This window comes from Cryptomeria japonica, chromosome 7 (assembly GCF_030272615.1).
Source record: "Cryptomeria japonica chromosome 7, Sugi_1.0, whole genome shotgun sequence".
Classification (NCBI taxonomy): Eukaryota; Viridiplantae; Streptophyta; class Pinopsida; order Cupressales; family Cupressaceae; genus Cryptomeria; species Cryptomeria japonica.
In genome coordinates, this window is record NC_081411.1 from 305086154 (window position 1) to 305094353 (window position 8200).

Here is an 8200-nt window from a genome sequence, read left to right on the forward strand (position 1 = left end):
CCCAAGGGTCTCATCAAGCATTTATTGCTTTGGCCATGGTTATCCCTTTAACCTTTGCACAAGAGTTTATCCTTTGGTTAAAAGATTTATCCAATGGATAACCTTAACCTAGCCTTAACCCTTACCTACTAGGGTAACCATGAGGTCTTCTCAAGCATTTAATGCTTCCTAACTCTCCTCTCAACCAACCTTATGTTGACAATTGTCACCATTTCATTGGTGAGAATTGTAAACATGGATTGACAACTTTCAATCCTGACCCTTGATTAACTCTTTCAATCTTGACCCTCCATTGCCCTATTTTTGCTATAAATGGAGCTCTCCTTCCTCCATTTTTAAGGATCCAGAGATTAAAGTTTCATGCATCTAAGCTATACTCATTTTAATCTAGCATTTAAACTCTCTTTGAATAGGAATTATCTTAATAAGCATTTTAAGAAACATTTCCATTATCACAAGAAATACATGTTAGACTAGTATATCATGTTAGGATAGTATTTATGCTAATCTTGTCATCTTATAATCTAGTTTATTGCATCTTGTAGAATCAAACATAGATAGGAATGCATTCATACTAAATCAATTAGAAACATCCCTTGTTCTTGCATTTGTCATCCTTAAACCACTTTGCTCAATGATTAGAGAGCAAAGGCATTGGTTTGAGGGACCTTGTGAGATAGAGAACCATGGAACCAACCTTGGGAAGTTGAGTCATACTTCATAACTCCATAACTTGCACCAAGAAGTCTTGTGGGTGTGTGAGAAAGCCTCTTTGAGCTCCACTTTTCATGTTTTGAGTTTCATTGACCCGCTTTTCCTGCATACATTTCTATGACACCCGTTTTGAGTGTCACTCTAGTTGATAAAGGATATGCTCCCATGCCCATATCTCCATGTCATCCAGCAACATCAAAACCAGAAAAACAGAGGGCAAAACAAAGGTCAAATTGGAAAATTTTGGAAACATTTTTAGAAACCTCCTTTCATCAACCTGCACTTCGTCAAATCAGAATACCAAAAACAGAGTATCTAAAACTGTTTCCAAGGCAAATTTCTCATCAAACAAAAGTTGTTCAGAATCTGAAAACTAGTCACACGATAAACATACCTATCCTATCAAAATTAGGAAACATCATCACAAGTGGCAAATAGGTCATTTTTACCTCGTGGATTTTATCCCAAAAACATACTTGTTTTAAAACTCCAAGTTGTCAAATAGAGTTTCCATATCAGGAAAGCTCTATTCCATATCATTTGACGCACTTTGTTGTGAGGGGGCATCTAAACCTTCACTTTGATAAAGTAAAACTTGAGTTTCCAAAACAAGATAAACTGAATCCAAAACAACTCAAAAGGAAACCATTGATTGCTTGTGCATGACTAATCCCCATATTTTGAGAAGAAAGAATATTTATCGTAGCACTAAGTTGAAGGAACAACAACCAAGTTCTTCGAAATTTGCCAAAATAAATAAATTTTTATACATCAATCGTCAACTCTTCCAATCTCATCGAACATTCCTTTGTCACGTACAACTCTACATTCAGAGAAAATCAAACAAATTTGACAAGGAACCTTTGAAGACTAGAGCATTCTGTCAAAAGTCCGCGTTCAATCAAAAAATCAATTGTGGAGGAAAGATCAATCCAACATTCTTTTCAGACGAGTGCATCACTTACAACATACCCCGATTTGAACCATCAACCCTTGAGCAACATATCGAAGAGGATTTTATCCCCTTTGTCACAAAAAGTTTCTACTAGATGCCTACTGTTACTCGCTCTCAACAAAACAAACAAAGTGAAGCACCACCGAAATCAAGCACGAATTGAAGGTTATCTAATCCCTTTAAAGGTCGGCATCTAGAGGACACTGTAATTTATGAAGAACTTCTTCAAGAATGTCAAGAAAACACTTCATTTCAAAAACTTGTGGAAAGACTCATGGAAAATGACAAAGAAAAATATTTGCTCATGCTCACAAGCAAAGGAGTTAAACTTCCAGAAGACTTAGACGTAGACATTTTTAGAGCTGGCTCTCGACAGTATGAATATCAAGAATGACAAAGAGAAGAAGAAGCAAGTGACCTTGAGCAAGATATTCTAGAACAAAACATCCCCAAGCAAAACATACCGTTCCATACACCATTTCGACATAGAATTAATGCAAGGGAAGAATTCTTTCCTTGGCAAAATAATGCACCTTTGATTGCTCTTACTCAACAAATGCAAATGTTACAAAGACAAATGCAAGACATGCAACAAGGGACAATAGTATGGTACTCGTTAAACGAAATTTTTCCTTATCCCTTTGATAGAAGATTGAACATGGTTCTTTTTCCTCCAAACTCAGACGTTCCCAAATTTGACATATGATGGGAAAAGCGATCCCCATGATCATGTTCGAGAATTCTGCACAATGAGTCTTGAATTTGCTCATGATGACACCTATTTGATGAGGTTATTCCCAAGAAGCTTGGGGGGACAAACAATGGAATGGTTATCCAAAATCACACCTCCAGTTAGATCATTCGATGAACTTATCAACAAATTCATAACTCAATATTCCTATAACATTCAACATTCTATCACCATGCTAGACGTCTGTAACACCAAACAGAAAAACAATGAAACATTCATGGTATTCCTTCAATGTTGGCAATGTATGGTTTCAAGATATCCCCGTGATATCCCTGAAAAGGAGAAAATCAAAATTTTCATCGACAACTTGAATGGTGAGATGAGTTACAGGCTCAAACTCCAATGCATACCATCTTTCGCTAAATTGATTGAAAATGGCATTCAAGTAGAAGAAGCATGTGTCAAGAAAGGAACGCTAAAATTCTTCAAAGAAGAAACAATTTCATCAAACTACAATAATCAAAACAACAATAATTTGGACAAATCCAGATTCTGGACCAGAAACAAAAACAATGGAAATGAAGGAGGCAATGAGTCACATGATCCAAAATCTAAGCAACCCATACTTGCATTATCAGGAAATCCTCAAGCTACAAAGAATCCCAAAGGTGCTAACCCAAACACTAACACTTACGCACCAAATACCAATCAAAGTCCACCCACCACCAACAGTGCTCAGAACAATAACACAAATCAAGGGCCTAATAACAATTCATGAGGTAACACCAACCATTTTCAAAAACGTGTCTACACACTATTAGGAGAATCACTAGAGTCAGCATTCAGAGAGCTCCTAGCAAACAAAATTATTTCATTACCAACGATCAGCAACTATGAACCACAACTCAAACCACATTGGTGGAATGACTCGCACTTTTGTGATTTTCATTGCAACAAAGGTCATCAAACAAATGATTGCATGAGACAAAAAAACATTGTCCAGGACATGATTGATAGAGGTGATCTAACAGTTGATGGTCTCAAGACAAACGGTGACCATGGAGCTTTTAAGAATCCTCTTCCCAACTACAACAAGGATGGAGCTTCGATCTCAAACGATACACATAGGGCTCCTATCAATCACATCTACAATAACACTATCAATCATATATCAGCTATAGACAATCAAGTAAACATCATCACCATCCAAGATCAACACGAACATAAATCCATCAACGTAACAACGAGAGCTCAAAAATATTTCTTAAAGGGGCATATGTCAACAACAAACACAATACCCAAAGTTCAATATGATCGAGTTAGCCAACTACATAAAACTCCCGCTCAAATATCTATTCTGGAGTTGCTAAAAATTTCACCAAAGCACAAAGACATATTAGAACAAGCACTGCTAGAAATGAATGTACCTCAAGATCTGGATGCTAACAAATTCCAAACCATGGTGGCTCATATGATAGGACCTTATAACCTCACTTTTTCAGAGCATGATAATATCTCATTGAGCCATCCGCATAATAATCCTCTCCATATTGAAGTCATAGTCCATAAACATCGAGTAAAATGAGAATTAATAGATGGAGGAGCTGGACTTAATATTTATACCTTAAAACTTATCCATGCATTAGGCTTTTCTGAAGAGTCTATTGATCCACACAAGAAGATCACCATAAAAGCATGTGATGATGAAGAAAGATCATCTAAAGGAACAATAATGTTGCCTATTCAGGTAGGACCGATACAGAAAGATACTATGTGCTAGGTCTTAGACATAGACCTCACATACAATATCTTATTAGGTTGACCCTGGATACATGAAATGCAAGCAGTGCTTTCTACGTATCACCAGTGTGTCAAATTTCCCTATAATAGCTAGGAGGTTTCCATATCAACTAATCACAATCCATTTCAACATTGCAATGCAATGGGGCAGCCCAAGATAGCCTGGTCCCACATAATAGAGAAAAGCAAAATTCCTTAACACCAGATCTTCAACAGGAAAAATCTAGAGATTTCAAGCAAAAACTAACAATCAAAGAGCTAGGCATAGGGGAATACTCTTTGGAACCCATGTGTTTGGCTTACTTACCAACGTCACCTAAATCTCATGTATTACCTACAAAATCAACACATCAAGCAACTCAGCCCATCACAAAGTTTAATGGTACATTCGTCCAACTTGGTACTCTAGCACATGAATTAGAGGAAAAGGATATCCTTAGTTGGTTATACAAAGATGAAGAAGAAGACAGAGCAGCTACTATTGAAGTAGCTATACCAACTCATTTGTATGTGAACGGTTACTTAATCATGCAACAAATGGGATACAATGGCACATGACCTATTAGCCAGTGTCAAGAAGGCGTCACAGAACCATTAGATCTTCCTTCACAATTTAGTAAAGACAAAAAGGGATTGGGCTTTGAACTCACTCTACTACCAAGAAGAATACCACACAAATATCAAAAACCTCAGTGGAAAGAAAAGTAGAAGTACAAAGAAGACTCCTGGCAAGAAGCACTATTTGAGTTAGCAGAGACAATTCATAAGGAACATGAACATCGAGAAAGGAAGCAACATCAAGGGAAGCCCATCATTCACAAGAAGACAACATCTACAGAAGTAGATCATATTCAAGAACCAATATCCAACAAAGCAGAATCATCTCCTGATAACATCATTCCTCCCCAATGAGGGACAGTATATGAACAAATACAAAAGGTAGAAGCAAGATCTGACATAGAATCAAAGAAAGCTACTAGATTTGTATCCATCATTAAAAACCTATTCTCACCATACAACATATCAGTTTACAACACTAATAGAATTTGGGATGATACCTCTGAAACTGATTCCAATGAATATGAATGGGGCAATTGCTCTAATGCTACTGAAGACATTGCTGAAAATAACAGTCAAGCGCCCATTTCTCAAGAAGCACACAACACAGAATATAGAACACTTGAATTTGGCCCACAAAATATCTATGATGCCAAGGAAAACGAGCAGAGTCATTATGAACAAGTCTACATGGAAAATGATAACATCGAAGACCTCGACAAAATTCTTGAACTCTTTAAAACCCAGTCCAATCATGATGAAACCTCCATCCTGACACTTGTAGCAGTCAAACTTGATCCACCTAATGACTCCTTACCACTTGTCTTTCCTGACCTCATAGGCTGGGATGAACCTGAAATTCATGATATACCAATTTTCCCAAACGACGAATCCATCATTCATTATTTATGCACCATTAACCTGAAAACAGACTCTACCAGTAAACAAAGTAACGACGTCTACAATCTAGGGAGTGCCAAGTCTCTCAGTTGCAAAAATGAATCAGATAAAGGATCTATAGCTGAAAACCAGTCAATGGCAACAATAGATCACAAAAAAGTAAAAATAAAGGACGCATCCAAGGGTGAAAACCTTTTTAAGGCACCTAAAGATGGGAGACTTGACACTCTTCTGGAACATTACTAGGAGCGATCACCCATATTGATTGATCCAACTCAATCCATCAACATTGGTACTACAGAAGCAGCCAAAAATATACACTTGGCAGAATCTCTAACGAAGTAAGAAGGAGCAGAATTTGTCAAATTTTTTAAAGAAAAGCAAATCAACTTTGCTTGGTCATATGTCGATATGTATAGAATTGATCCACAATTGATCATGCATCATTTATCCATTACTCAAGGAGCTAAACCAATCAAGCAGAAACTGAGAAAGATGAATCCACGGGTAGCACTCATGGTCAAAATTGAACTAAAGAAACTATTGGAGGTCAGATTTATTCGACCCATCAACTATGCTGAATGGATCTCCAACATTTTACTAGTATCAAAGCCCGATGGCAGTATCAAAATATGCACGGATTTTTGAGATGTCAATAAAGCTTGTCCAAAGGATGACTTTTATCTGCCTAGTATCGACATAATTGTAGACCTCACAACAGGCCATGCAATGCTATCACTAATGGATGGTTTTTCTGGCTATAATCAAATCAAGATAGCCCCAGAAGATCAAGAGAGAACATCATTTACCTGTCCATGGGGAACGTACTGTTGGAATGTTATGTCTTTTGGCTTGAAAAATGTAGGCGCCACTTATCAACGAGAAATGACAACAATCTCTCATGACATGATGCATACCTTCATGGAAGACTATGTGGATGATTTACTAGCTAAATCCTTCATCAGAGCAGAACATCTCAGGATCTTAGCAAAGATATTTGATAGATTAGACAAATTCTAAGTTAGGCTCAACCCTAAGAAGTGTGTCTTTGGGGTTACATTAGGAAAGTTACTAGGCTACATAGTTTCAGCTAAAGGTATTGAAGTGGATCCAGCAAAGGTACAAGCCATTATGGAGATTCCACCACCAAAGAACATCAGTCAGCTCAAATCTCTACAAGGACGACTCCAATCAATTGGGTGATTTATCGCTCAACTAGCAGATAAAAGTCTACCATTCAATCATTTGCTACATAAAAATGTAGCATTTAGATGGGAAGCCAAATGTGCAGAATCTTTCTATCAAATCAAACAATATCTAATGAACCCACTAGTTCTAGTACCACCAATAGCTGGGAAGATGCTCATTCTCTATATTTCAACAACAGATATATCACTGGGGGCATTATTATCACAAGAAGATCACCAAGGCAAGGAATGAGCTATATACTATATCAGCAGGACATTAAATGGATATGAATTAAACTATTCATTTATTGAGAAGGCCTATCTAACAGTGGTCTTCGCTTCTCAAAAGTTTTGACATTACATGCTAGCTCACACAATTAAGCTAGTGGCAAAAATTGATCCTCTCAAATATCTACTCAACAAGGCAGCTCTTACATGCAGATTGGCTAAATGGGTCATGATTCTTAGTGAATTTGATATCCATTACACAGAACGTAGAGCTATCAAAGGCCAAGTAATTGCAGATCAAATGGTTGAAGCACCAATACCCAGAAAACAAACTATGGCGATTGAGTTTCTAGATAGGGACATACTGGCTATTTCTACCACACAATGGACATCGTACTTTGATGGGTCTTACACACAACATGGCTCGGGTGTTGGCATTTTGTTCATCACTCCTGAAGGACACACTATACCAAGATCATATAGACTTATGTTTCCTTGCACAAATAATGTGGTTGAATATGAGGCATTGGTTATAGGCATCAAAATGGCCGTAGAATGGAAAATCATAGAGTTAAAGGTATACAGAGACTCACAACTAGTCGTCAATCAAATCAATAATGACTATCAGACAAAGGATGAAAAGCTGCTACCCTACAAGCGAATGGTGGATGACTTCAAGCAATATTTTATACACATCACCTTTGAACAAATACCAAGGTTAAACAACAAAGCAGCCGATGCAATGGCTACTATCGCTTCATTACTGCAAATTCTAGAGCAACATAGTCGTTACGAGTTTCTGGTAGAGCAACTGTTCTCCCCAACCTATGACCACTCTGAATCCCATGTTATCTATGCTTTGACCAGTTCGGATTCTCCACTTTATGGACCAATATACAACTATCTTAAGAACAACATCCTACCCATTGACTTATCCCGAAACCAAAAATGTAACTTCATCTGCCAAGTCGCCCGTTATATCCTCACTTCTGATACTTTGTATCGTTGAGGTCTAGATGGTACTCTTCTTCGTTTCCTTGATCGTAATGAATCTGACTCCGCTTTACATGAGCTTCACGAAGGTATCTGTGGCACACATTCAAGTGGTACTACTCTTGCTAAAAAGCTTCTAAGAATGGGATATTATTGGCCGACAATGGAAAAAGA